At 33.9% G+C, this 12564-nt stretch overlaps 1 pseudogene; it reads right to left on the bottom strand.

Annotated features, from left to right (window-relative positions):
• Positions 1 to 1503: 1503 nt before the first annotated feature.
• Positions 1504 to 1603, bottom strand: LOC122100197 (annotated as a pseudogene).
• Between the last annotated feature and the right edge of the window lie 10961 nt (positions 1604 to 12564).

Here is a 12564-nt window from a genome sequence, read left to right as displayed (position 1 = left end):
CATGTGTACCTGATTCCCACTGGTACTCAGTGTCTCTGGTTAGGCAATTCTGATGAAGACAAGGAACAAGATAAAAAAGTGAGGAATGGTATTATTTGCAAAAAAAAAAGTGGAGACGTATTCAAGCAAATTTTTCTGTGGGCTGCTGAAAGTAATCGGCTTACTACAGTGCAGAGACTACTTTCCAAAAAGGCCACTCATGTGAATACTAGGGATGATGATGAGTATACCTCTCTTCATCAGGAATCTTACATGAGTTGGTGGCTCAAGGCAGATATTCATGCAATTACTGTGAATGGCTGGACACCCCTGCTCAGTGCTTATATGTTGAATAATACAAGAGTGGATTCTTTCTTAGTTCATCACTATGTAGATACCAATGCCCAAACTAAAGTTCTCTTAACCCCCTTGCATCTTGCTGCTTGGAATAGAAATAGCAAAGATGTGCTCCATCTCCTTCTATTGAAGCATTATATCAAACAAAGTCTGAAGCACAACTTGAAAGAAACTGCATTTAATATTGCCAAAAGAATAAATACGTATCACTACCTCGTTGAAGTTATGGAAGGCTGTAAAAATTGTTCTCCTAAGTCATAATGGTTTGGTTAAGTTTCTTAATTTTCAAAAATGCCAATCCATCTTTGTGTCTGTACAAAATATTTTCACAATACAGAGCAACGGCAATATCTTACTTTAAAAATTCATGGATTCAATGGTATTCTTCAAGTGAATTGCCTGACTTTGATGTCTAATTGTATTCAAGAGTTGTTTGTATACATCTATAATGATTTCTGCAGAGTTTGTGATTTTTTAAATCAGAAATCATTTTAACTTATCTGTTGAAATGAGTAGTACAGAAACTGAAAATATTTCTGATACTTGTCTGAAAAAAGTATATTTTAAAATAATCTGTATTTTGTTTGTATAATGTCCATAATCTATTTCATTCTCTCCTAGATATAATACTTTGAATTCTACATTGTTTTATAATATATAGGTTCATTAATAAATGTGTTATTTCAGATAGCATTCCATATAGAAAAAGTTTAAGATTCCTTTTTTACCTAAGTCCTTATAGTATTTTACTTCTTTGGGATAAAATGACAATGTTATCTACTTTCAAAAGTTTTGTAAAGATTATGCTATATAAAGGCCTTTCTAAGGTGAGGATTTAATACACTGATGTCTAACTAACTTTAAGTTCAATGAATTATATGTGTTCTTACATTTGTATTTTTTTAGTTTTTTATTGTGAAAATACTGTACGGAGGGGTTACAATTACATGGGCAAGATAATGAGTAAATTTCTTATCAAGCATTGTAGCCTCCTCCTTTGTTTCCCCTTCCCATCCCTTCCCATCCTCCCTCTGCCCCCCCCACTCAATCCTCCTCACTAGCTCCCTCCCCGCACCAAAGTTGTAAAGTTCATTTTTGACATAATGACTTGTATTTTTGTAATCAATTTTTTAATAACTGTTTTTCATTTCTTACATCTGAAGAATGAAAAATATGGAATACTTCACAAATTTTCATATCATCCTTGTGCAAGTGCCATGATAATCTCTATATTGTTGTAATTTGGGTAAATGTGCTGCTGAAGCATGTAGTATCCTGTAAAGTTAAGTAGTTAATGATGCAATCTTTATAAAGGCATATATCCTTAGTTGACTTTTTGTAACCAGGAAACCTTATTGTTCCTAAAAATGCTATTGATCTTACTTCTCTAAAATTCTGTGTATATTGGAAAAAACATATTGTTTGGTCGATTGCTCACATTTGCAATTTTTTCGTCAATGACTATTTTAAGTCTTTTTCATTTTAAATTTGATCATACTTTGAAGCCTTTATAGCTAGGTCCAAAGGTGATAGCTTTTCAAGTACTTATTTATCAACTGAGTTAGCTTTGTGGAGCTAATGGATTCAAAGCAAGCCTTGCTTAAGAGCTCCTTCTAAACTTCTGCAGCTTAAAATTCCTAAATGAGGTCTGACTGGCACAAATGTCTACCTGACCCTTTACTCTTCTTCCATGTAGCAACAGACCAACCAGAATATCTTACCCTGACAGCATAGATTGTCTTACTGGAACAAAACTAATCTTAGTTAAAAAGGATCATAGAGAGATGAACAATTAAGACAGAATCGTTTAGACTAGAAGGTATTTTATCAAAATATAATTGTTTCTTATACCTAATATTTCAAAAGTAGCTAAAGCCAAGAATGTGAAAAAGTTTTGACATGCATGATTACCTAATGTCCTGGCCAGTCTACCATCCAACCAGGCAGGAATTTACACTACTGCCTTTCTTTCACCCAATATTTTCATAGTTACAAGAGAAGTCTATATGTTTCTCCTTGATATTAGGCCTTAAATTGGTAATGTTTATCACATTGTTTCCTCTTGCGTCTAGGCTGTAAATCTACAAATGGTAAAGCTTTAGGTCCAACTCTACCAACACTGAGGTAGAAATAATGGAATAATACTTTAAAACACAGTTGCCTTTGATACCCTAACCACAACAATACATTGAAAAACATGTGCCTTTTTCTTATATTATATATAGTTACATATTTTATCTTTATACGTGATAATATTTTATTTCACACAGTGAAACTTACTAGAATTAATTGATAATTTGACAAATAAATAGATATTAATTACAATAAATAGATTGGAATATAAATAATAAGGTTTAGAATGTACATTTGAATATAAAAAGTATCAATGCAATGTCTTTGGTATAAACTTTTGATACCTTCTAAGTGTTCTTGGTCTTCTGAATTCACATTGTAAAAAAAATTGTTGTTTTCCTCTAATCTATAAGGGACTTTACTCTGCTGCTCTGTTTATTGTTTTAACTCACTGATTCCAAAATATTTTTCTCCAATTTCGGAAGCCTTCCTACTGATTATACCCAAATTTTATATGATATCTAAAATGTATTACTCTTCTGCAGGACCCATGGGTCCTAGGATCCCAGGTCCCAGTTATCTGCTTCATCAGATAACAAGGGCAAGATTTCTCACCTAGACTCATGAAACATGTCAACAGAAAGTAATTGAAAATCCATCTCAATTCCTTATGACACCGGAATTAGCAGTTTGCAATTGTGAAATGCAGTGCAACTTAAAATGAAAGATGAGATCACAAAATCTGAAAGTACAGTAATTCAAACTTTCAAACAAATGACCAGCCCATATGTGTGACCAAGATCACAAATGTCACAAAATTATTTTTAATACCCCTCTTCTGATGATTACTGAAAGATTTCTGTCCAGCATAAGTAGGCCAAAAAATTAGTTCCTAGAACGATAGATCCATAATTAGTCTACCAAGGCTAGGAAAACTTGACTTCAGGTCAAATATAATTCACAAAAACATTAATTGAGAATATCGTTAATGCTTCAAAATACTGGTACTTCAGTAAAACTTGGTTCTGTTGTATAAAAATGTTATCATTCACAAACAAATGACAACCTACATTTAATCTCCTGAAAACAGATTCCTTTTGAAATAATCTTTTAAAAATCACATTCACCAAAATAACATTTGACAAGTAGACGATAGTGACATTACAAATTTTTCAAGTTTAGGGTCCAAATTACAATAGAGTTGATTTATTTATCCAGCACTAATGCCAAGCAGGTTCAACCATTCATTAAAGTGTAGAAATAGTACCACCCACCATTTGTGTTGTTCAGTAGGTGCCTTCCAGAAATGTGTCAAATAGAACAACCTCCCATAATACAAACCCAAAAACTAGCTAATAAAGTACGTTTCATCACTTAATAAGGTACATTTTGAAAAGTCACAAATAGATGCCTTATCATATGTTGTTTTATGTTTTCCCTATCTATCTAACATAGTAAGAAATATGACTTAAAGTCATGAATATGGGTACTCATCAGAGATGTGACAAACATAAAATCTGTCTTCTGTTTCTACCATATTCCTCTATAGTAGTAAATCGTGGTTTTCTTCTTTTTCCAAAACTTATAGGTAGTAGAAAATATTATCCCATGTAAAATAAAATAATCACAAACCTCTTTACAAAGCCATTTATAAAATTTTGTAGTTAGGAATATATTCTAAGCCATATTTAAACTTTCTTGTTGACTAAAGATTAATCTTCCAAATGGATGAGAATAAAATCATGTCTAGGTGCTTCACATCTCCAGTCTTGCAAATTGTTATTGCAGATGAATGAATTATGGAAATATAAGATGACATCAGTTCAAGTATATGCAGGATTGAAACTCCGTGGAATGTATATAAACCTTTCAAAATATTAACAGACAGTTTAACAGAATGACTATCAGGAAGTTGAAACCAGAGAGGAATAATAGTAAAGGCATAGAATGAATGAAAAATGGAACAAGGGGCATGCACAGCTAGAATACTCAATGTACACATGTGATAAGGGAAGTGGTAAATCTGAAATAAATCTTGGAGAAGGGGTTGGTTGAGAATGATAGAAGGAGTCACTCTGATCAAGGAGCATTGGACAATTAGATGGACATATTTTTTGTAATACACTTGCAAAACCTTTTGTAATTTAGTTAGAAAACACAACAAAATACAAAAACACACAAAAATCACAACCAAACAGCAATCTCTAGAGAGGATGAATGTGACCTCTCAAAATTTTAAATAGTCAATGAAGGGTAGTGTTGGGAAAAGCAAACAAAGCTGTTCAAAGAGGGCAGTTTTGGGTAGCAGAGAATTTTGAACAGATTTAAATAGATTGTCTAAGGTTAAGAATCACCTACATCTGCTGCAAATATTTTTTTCTGTGAGTTCTCTTTGTCTGCAATGGATAATCCAGTCCTCAGCCACCCTTGTTAGCTTGTGAAGATAGAATGGAAGAAACAAGATCAAGAACCCATTACTCCACTGGAGACAGAAAAGTCCTCTATGTTTTCTTTCATCTCTCTTCACTACTCTTTCGTCAAACTTTTAAGTCAAGTGATTTTGAATTATATCTTTCATTCTTTGTTCTGGCAAAGTAATTAACCAAACTAATTTACTAAATATTATTTGCCATTTTTTCTACCATGCTGTTTACTTGTCTAAGAGAGTCCATTAAACTTCACCGTTGCATTTGGTTGCCACAAAAAACCAACATCTATGTTAATGAGGACAAACTCTAATGTAAAACTTTGTCTCCACAAAACCAGTCCAAGAAGTTGTGATCACAAATATTTAGCTATACTTTTTTTCTTTACCTTGAAAGTCTTCTTGTGTCTAAAGTGTCACAAAAATAAGTACTCCACTAATTTTTGGTTCAATCACTTCTAACCTCAAAGATATATTTTGCTAACAAGATGCTTAGAGGAAACCAAAGTATATTCCACTTTTATGTTCTCTCTTAGGACTCTCCTTAGATACCATATCAGGATCAGTGAAGTTATACTTTGCAAAAATATTTCAATAGATTATTTTTCTCTTGGTCTTGCATTTGCTCAGCAAGATGTATGGAAAAGAATAGAGTTAAATCATCCATACCTTGGGTGACAGTGTCTGTTACAAAAGACAATGCTTGTAAGTCCTAAATCTATGTCCTCCTCTTAGCTCTTGCCTGATTTCCAATTAAGCACAGCTTCTTGGCCTCAAGTCCAGTGAAGCTGAAAGTCTATAAGATATCCTCCTCACCCCGCCCCTCTATATCTTCATGGTTTCTCTTTTAAAACTCTTTGAAGTTGCCTCATTTGAACATAGAATTTATTTTCCTGTCTTCATTCAATCTATTCTGCATTGTAGTGAGCCATATAGGCTCTGTAAAATCACTTTAGGTAGCAAAAATACTAAGAAAATCTATATCAAAATTTCTGGCCCCCCTCCTCTGCTGAAGTCAATATGCTTAGATAGGGCTTGTAAGAACATTGTTTGCTTACCCTTTCAATTTTCTCAATTCTTTTCTGATCCCAAACTTTTTGGCTTATGTAATGAGAAGTCTTCACTACCTCATGTTGATAAGGATATTATTTTTTGTGAGCTGCTTAGAAATGTGTAATCATTGGAGTATCCAATCAGATTATTTTTCTGTGTTTCAGTGCTTCACGTGCAAAGACATTGGGGAAAGTGTTACAAACAGAAAAGCGTGAACCCAATACCTTCTTTCATTTTGGAGGGCACTTTCTGCCTAAATATTTTGATCCAAATTATCTTTTTCAAAGAATAATTTTGGTAATTAAAGTTCAATTCACAAATTTTGATGTCTTAGGTTTTTTTAAGAACTTTGAATTTCACACAGTGAGAGTATATTTCCTGGGTAAGGACAATTCTCAAGGGAACCTACAGGATTTACAGTAAGGTTTCTGAAGTTTGTTTGTTTATTGTGAAAATTAGCTATCTTTACCCACATTTCTCCCTCTCAACTAAGTCTCCATAGCTTTATTTGCATGAAAGCCTATTTTCCCAGGCAATTTTCTTAATAGGCTAAGTTGTTAAAAAGTTTGAACAATTAAAATATGCCTGTCATAATTTTTTAACTCTTTTGAAATCCCTTTATCAAAATCACGTTTTCCCCAATCCTAATTCAACCTTTACCATAAAAAACTCTAACATGTTGTTCACATGATATAGTGTCCAGGCACCTATTATTTTCCAGTGGCTTTATGTGTCTATATGAAGATATAAGCTGATGCTGAGCAAAATGAACTCCAAGATATGGAAACAGAGATTTTTTTGCAGTTGTTTTTAATGTACTATGTGATTTCTATTTTCTTTGGGTTTTTACCCCTATGGTTTGTCCTTGGCTCTATTTGATTTTGGTAGCCTGTGTATACATTTACCTTAATTAGGGAAGGGAAGAGGAACAACAAAATGGCGAGACAAAGGACAAAGGGGAAGACAATGCAATAGCATTACTCACAAGACAATATGTTGGAAATGTACATTACAACTTGTGAGGAGTATTGAGGTGAAAGAAAACTGTGAGAAAAATGAAAGAGGGGGTAACAAGTTTGAAAAGTTATGTATTCACTACCGTACAATTACTGGAACCCCATTGTACATCAATTTGACAATAAAACTAAATTAAAAAATAAGCTGCATAAAATATAATTTCACTGTATTGTTAATGTAAATATTATTCTTTATTTTATGTAGCAACTTTCTAAAAATCAATACTATTTGGCATCTAATTTGAATGGATTACTCCTTTTTATCAGAGAGTCATCAACTTGAATGTTATCCAACTAGACAATATTTTCACAATAAACTTGCCAATATTTTGAAAAAAGAATAAATATAGTAGTTTCTCATAATAAAACCGAAAACAGTTTAATTCTATGGAAACCCATAACTTTTAAAAGTAAATAAGTTGTTAAGAGGACAGAATATATATGTTCCTCAAAATTCCTATGACTAATAAATACTCATTTTCAAATTCTGAACATTCCATAACTGAGATATTCAAAACAGTACCTGTTTGCATGTTATGTAATTTTGCAATAGATGCAGTTTCCAATGGAGTGTTACAAATTGAGAAGTCAACAGAAAAATAGCCACATTCTCGTAGAGGAAAAAATTATGAAGCATCTGTAATTAATTCTTCAAGAGTAAGCAAATTTTATCAGAGTAAGCTATTATTTCTATGACCATCAATCCCAAGATTTATGCTATAAAGTCATCCTAGTCCAATAGTTTCCAACTTGTAAAGTGCACCTTAAAATTCCCTTAATTCACATCATGAATAGCTTATCTCTATTGTGAAAAATACTACACCTCTGATAATGTGATGCACTCCTTGTTCTGGAAAGAATACTACAATAAACTGAGTTGCATCATTTTTCCCCTAGTGAGATTCTTGAGATCAGAACACTTGCAAATGTTATTCATTTTTATACTTTTTAAACTATCACAGATATTCAGGATGCTAAGGTCAGAAGATTATGGTTGAAATCTCCAATAAACTCAGAAAAAGTCAGACACAAGTGGCACTGAGATTGAAGTGGTAGCGCACGATCCTTGATTATAAACAGGCTCAGAGAGAGTTTACAGGCCCAGATATCAAGCCCTAGGACAAACCAATAAAACAAAAACAAATCCCAAATGTAGCATTTTTCTCATTGTATACAGAAGCAGGTAATTAAGGATCTTGCTTCCTGTGTTACCTATAGGTAGAAGAAAGAAGATGTCACACAATTATTCTCTTCATACAATGTCATACAAAACCCTCAAAAATTGCAATTTTTTTCTATATTTATAAATTAATATTGATTTGTTGGCAACTCTGTCTAGATTATTTACATTATCATCTTATACATGAACTGTTGGAATTATCTATTAACTAAGATCTAATTATAACTCTCTTGAAAGCATATTCTAGGCAAATAGAATGCCAGAAACATTTGTGAATTTGTCAATTAAACCCTCTACTTAAAAAGAATTTTGTAGCATCCTATAAAATATTAAATTACAAACAAAACTAAAATATTTCTTTTAACTCTAAATTCTAATTTAGCAAGACCTACAAAGTCCTGCATTTGATGAACTTTGCAATTTCTCTAGGCTTAAGATTTTGTAATCCTTCGTCATTTCTTTGGAATCCAACAGAATGATGCTTACTTACTTTTTCAAATTTTGGGTGGGAATCATGAGCCATTTGGAATCTGGGAATGTTCTGTAATGAAGAGAGCTTTTAAAACACAACTGAAGATTATATACGAGTTACATTTCAATAGGAATGTTGACTTTTCAAAACATAATGACAAAATTAGCCCAAACTTCCAACTGTGTATTCCTTTCTTGTTGTTTGGTTGGTTTTATTAGACAAAATTATACTACCTGGTCCAGGGAAAGTATCACTATTTAATTCTACTCTCTAATCTCCTGCCTTAGTCTGAGTACTAGAATTCCAAGCTTGTATCACATTGCCCTGCCATGGATTGTTGGTTTATTTAATCTAGACATAGACTAGCAAATCTGAACTTCTCCAATGATATTATCCACTAGAATGACTGCTCAGAGTGTTTATGTACTATTTTCAAAGATCTTCTAAATTTGACACAGGATATGATCATTTTCAGATGCACCTGCTGGTATCTCTGATTCATTCGATCCTTTTAATAATAATTACTTAACTCTCTTACTATTCCTCGTCCCTACCTATGTAATAGTCTCAAACTTTTTTGAAGAAAGTTCACTTGAGGACTTTCTAATATTAAAATTTATCTCTTAATTCTTACTCAGGACATATTTTCTATTGCTTTTTTAAAACTTTTCTGAATATTCTCAGAGTTGTTTCATTTCTGTATTTGTGTGTGCACATATAAGTGCCTCTGTGTGTATGTGTGTGTTTGTATGTATGTATGCAAAAGCCTCAAGCTCTTATTCATCAATCTTGCTCATGACTGGTATTCCATCACCTGAGACATTCTTCCAATCCAGGTTTTGGCTGGTAGTGTAGCAAAGACTGTTCTGCCCAGGCTGCATGCAAACTGAACTTGCCAGACTCCTTTACATTCATAGGTTTTATTTCTCCAGAAGTATCGACTTTTAAACTACAAACATTTTTGTGAGTGAAAAGTCTAAGCTGTAGTCCAGATTTTTAACTCAAAAATTCATAGAAAGATAGATGAACATATACATTGCATATGCTGAGTGTACACTGTTAGAAATGTGATCTTACACCAGGTGGTGGAGAGATCTGAGGATTGGGGTTCAAAGCCAGCCCAGGTAGGAAAGTCCAAGAGACTATTTTCTCCATTTAGCTACAAGAAAACTGGAAGTGGCACGGTGGCTCAAGTGGTAGAGCAGTAGCCTTGAGCTGAATAGCAGAGGGACAGTGCCCAGGCTCAGAGTTCAAGTGCCAAGACCAACAACAACAACAAAATGCAAGTAAAGGAAAGAAAAAGAAATGTGATCTTAGCCACTAGTTCATTGCTATTATAATCCCTGCTCTCTCAAGATGGACTTTTTTCCAGTTAAATCCATGCCCTTATAGCTGACTTGCTTTGGAACCAGAATTATTCTTCCCTTCTACTTTTAAAAATTCGTGCGAATAGCAAGCGTGATTTAGAAAGGGAAAAGCCTCATACTTCATATTCCACTTAGGAACACTCCCATAAATCTACATACTGGACTTGGCTTTATTGTTTTGATGTTGTCTTATTTGTAGTCTTCTATAGTGTATTGAACCCTTATACTTAAACACAGAACTTCTCTTTCTCCTATTATTGCAAATGTTTCGCTTACTGTTAACTCTTGTGCACTAGGGAAATAATGCACAGCATATACACTCGCAAAAAGAATGATCCGAGGACCTTCTTCCCATTTAAAATTTGGCTTAATTTGCAGAGTAATTATGAAGTTTGAACTAAATGTACTCATGGATAATGTATTTATAAGCAATATAAATATATTTTCTCTTTACTAAGTTTTCTCTGAAACACCTGTTATCTCATGTCCAAAAGTGTCCTTGTGTTAGTTCAATGAAGCCCGAAAACATTCCTTAGACCTCAAGAAGCACCAATGATTGTTACTGGACTTTGTGGAAACTGATCCCAGGAGAGGAATTGAACATAGAGGAATGATAGAGTTCAAATTAACTTCTGCTTTCCTTTTTACTTTACAAGAAAAGAATCCCAAGGCTTTAAGGAAACTCTGTCCCTTGCTTTTTCCAGTGTGTTTTTTATTCATATAAACTTGTCTGTAAACTTCTAGTTGAGTGTATTACAAAAGATAATAATATGCCATGTGAAGGCCAGCATAGAATAAAAGAAATTACATTGTTGTTTTTTTAGTTAGTTTGTATTTGTTTTTGCCAATTGTGTGGCTTTAACTCTGGACCTGGGCGCTCTCCCTCAGCTCTTCAGCTCAAGGATAGTGCTCTACCACTTGAACCACAGCGCCATTTCTGACTTTTTCTGTTTATGTGGTACTGAAAAATCAGGGCCTCATGCATGCAAGGCACGTACTCTACCACTGAACCACATTCCCATCCCCTAATAACATTGTTTTAAAATTGTTCTACTGCAAAGAAACAAAGACATGGAGGTTTAAAAGTGTCTTATGGATGGATATTTCACCCCTGAGATGATTCTCTTTTTGCAGGAGTCAGTTATCACTTTCCTTTAGTCTGGTCCTGAGTTCTCCATAGCAATAAGAATTCCAACAAAGCAGGATCATGTGAGTATGATCGGCACAAGCAGCCTCTTCTCAGACCAGTATCCCTTTAAGGAGAATCCCAAAGAAATATCGGGGGTTGTTTGTGTTTGCTTGTTTGTTTAGTTTGCCCTGGTTCTGGGGCTTGAACCCAGAGGCTGGACTCTGTCCCTGAACAGTTGTCTTTCTTGCCCACCTATCCTCAAAAATAGTACTCTACTGCTTGAGCCAAAACTCCACTTTAGGCTTTTTTAGTGTTTATTTACAGATAAGAGTTTCACAGACTTTTCTGTCTGGGTTGGCTTTGAACTAAGACAGTAAGAAAGAAAAGTGAGATCAACAGTATGGACTTCTCTTTTGAAAAAAGAAATATTCGATGAAGTTTATTATAAAGCTAATATATGACAATTTTTAAAAGAAAAGAATATTCCCAGCAAAGAAGCCATAACTTAAATAACTCAGCAAAAGTAGGTGTACTGAATCATTTTGGAATTATTTTTTATGCTTGGAAAGATTACTATTGACCTTGTCATTCCTTTTGGGGAAACTGAAAGTCATATTTGCACTTTTTTTGTTGGTCATGGTGCTTTCACTCTGATCCTCGGCGCTGTCCCTCACCTCTTCATCCCAATTTGAGCACCCTATCACTTTAGCTACAGCACCACTTCTGGGTTTCCTGTGATTAATTGAAGATAAGGGTCTCATGGACTTTCCTGACAAAGCTTGCTTTGAACCACAATCCTCTGGACTCATCCTTCTGAGTAACTAGGATTACAGGCTTAAGCTACCAGCACCTGTCTCATATTTTCATTTATGTGTACTTAATGACACTATGTAGACAAAGAATGGAAATTTGAATCAAATGATGACATTGCAGCTTTTCAGAAAAATTGGGGTAGGAATAAATATGTCCTCATTTTTCCATGTTGTTATATTAATGACTCATGAGCTATGAGACTCTTACATTAGCATCCTATGCCATCTGTGTAGGTGTTATTTAGTATTAGACAATATTCATAGAGTAATATAGAAAGACTGAGATTTTTAGAAAGCAAAGGAGATCAGGAATGAAAGAACAGCATAGAAGGAGATACATTTATCACACAGATATTAAGAACTAGCCTAAGAGATTTAGAATGTTAAAGGCAATGAGGTATAAGCCTAGTTGATAACTAGTTCTTCAATAACCAAAAATATTTCCCTAGGACAGTTTCTGGTATACGTTAGTTACTATCATTTATTCCTTCCATCTGGAGTTATTCCTTCTCTTCTATCACAACTGTTAATTAGCCTCTGCCTTTTTGGTGCCATGACTGACCAAAAAGATTTCCAAATCTCACTTAGACTAGCCTTCTCTGTGATTAGCAGTGACCTCTCAAAAGCCTGGAATCTTTGAATTTCCAGAATTCACCTTCCCTTGACATCTAAGTACATTCCTGGCATTAACTGCAGTGATC

The sequence above is a fragment of the Dipodomys spectabilis genome, unplaced genomic scaffold (genome assembly GCF_019054845.1).
Source record: "Dipodomys spectabilis isolate Male_0828 unplaced genomic scaffold, ASM1905484v1 ptg000569l, whole genome shotgun sequence".
In the NCBI taxonomy this organism is placed as follows: Eukaryota; Metazoa; Chordata; class Mammalia; order Rodentia; family Heteromyidae; genus Dipodomys; species Dipodomys spectabilis.
Note: the sequence above shows the minus strand (reverse complement) of the source record. Positions and strands in the feature narration are given on the sequence as shown.